This window comes from Poecilia reticulata, linkage group LG7 (assembly GCF_000633615.1).
Source record: "Poecilia reticulata strain Guanapo linkage group LG7, Guppy_female_1.0+MT, whole genome shotgun sequence".
NCBI classification, from domain to species: domain Eukaryota; kingdom Metazoa; phylum Chordata; class Actinopteri; order Cyprinodontiformes; family Poeciliidae; genus Poecilia; species Poecilia reticulata.
Window position 1 is genome coordinate 813,830 of NC_024337.1, and position 1,596 is coordinate 815,425.

A 1,596-nucleotide genomic window follows, 5' to 3' on the forward strand; every position below is an offset into this window, starting at 1 on the left:
TGACTGAATGTAATTTGTACATTTCTGTGTTGATGTTGGTCTTAAATTCTATTTATAGTGGTTCTTAAATCTGAGTTCAACCTGTAGGTGGGAATATTGGAGTAAATGGGTATGAATGATTTAAATCATTGGGTTGAATTATGTAGAATCCCATTGAAATAGATTTGCAATTTATGGTTGCAACATGACAAACTAAAAAAAAAGATCAAGGGGTATGAGTACTTTAACAATATGCTGTTAATGACCAGGTATTTATACTTTTACTGTAAAAGCAGAAGCTCAAACCACGCCTCCCCCCTGAAAGTATGATGTAAAACAACACAAGAGGCAAAGAAAACAAAAAGAGAACAGGGGCACACATCTGCGCTCTGTGAGATGACAGGTGCAATCAGTCAAGCTGAACGGGAGCATCTTCAATCACAGACTCTGATTGTTGTCAGACAGCCTAAAACCGGAGTACAAGGAGGGGATACGGAGCTCACGGAGCCGCAGACTGAAACGGGTCCAATGCTGCCACCAATGCGCGACTGRCAGAAGTGCGTCGTGCAACCCCCCGATGTTACGCATCGGATCCACTGGGGGGCGCATGTTCACTAAGCTCTCCATCTCCATCTCTCTCTCTCCTTGTTCCCTCTCCATCCGTATGTAGCAGGGGGATGCCGGAGTCCAGCCGCAGCTCCTCTCATTCATGCTGAGCGCTGCTCTCCTGTGCGCACGGATCTGCAGAGCTGAGCTTTTTGAACCGCCGCTGCTGCTGCTGCTGCTCTGACGAGCCGAGCGGGAATGGAAACGTCCTCAGCCTCAACTCTGACATCCTAAAGAAAAGAAGAAATAATGCCAAGCAGGGATAATACAAAACACGGCTTAATAAGTAAGTACATGCAAACTTTTCCAACCCTTTACTTTTTTTTGTTTTTATTATTTAAATTTTCTCCATTTCTTACCACCTCCGACCCATACCTCTGCTCTCTCCTTATGCCTCCCCCCCCCGAGCGATGCTTCCTTGTTTTCACCTGGACCAACATGCACTACTCCGACGGAGCATTTGTCCTCATTTCTTTTCTTTTTTTATTTTGAACATTCTGCATTTTGGCGCCTTGAACGAGCAGGTTGTCGCTGCGCACACGGGGCGAAGCAGCCAGTAACGCACGCTGGAAGGTTGCGGATCTGCACAGGAGAGAACATCTCCAGTTTTGTTTTAACTGGAATTTCGCAAGTTTGCAGGACGCGGAGAGGTTTATTTAATTTTGCTATAAGGACAATGCGGAATTTGGATGAAAGGGGATGTTTTAATATAGAATTCATGGATGTGAGTTTTAGGGCTTGTTTAGTGTCAGTTTGGTGCATCGAAGTAGTTGTGTGATTTGCTGAATAAATGGAAATTCACTCWAGGCATCCAGCCAACTTGGAAACCCTAAATTAATTCTCTATTTTGTTTGCAGAGGCGCTGCTAAGATGAGGGGCAGGCAGGGTGACCACCCCAATGAATTTGTGTCGCTAATTTGTCACTAATTGGGAAGAACTGAGAATTTCATTTTTAATTATATATCTACTCCGCATCACACACACACACACACACACACACACACACACACA

At 44.6% G+C, this 1,596-nt stretch overlaps 1 protein-coding gene across 2 annotated transcripts in view; it reads left to right on the forward strand.

Annotated features, from left to right (window-relative positions):
- The first annotated feature begins 656 nt into the window (after positions 1-656).
- The window catches only part of LOC103466867 (plexin-A1-like), a 331,178-nt gene continuing 330,238 nt past the window's right edge, over positions 657-1,596 (forward strand). For both annotated transcript variants that reach the window (XM_008412750.2, XM_008412753.2), the window contains exon 1: positions 657-871. The gene's annotated coding sequence lies outside the window, so the exon portion shown is untranslated. The remainder of the gene's footprint in view (positions 872-1,596) is intronic.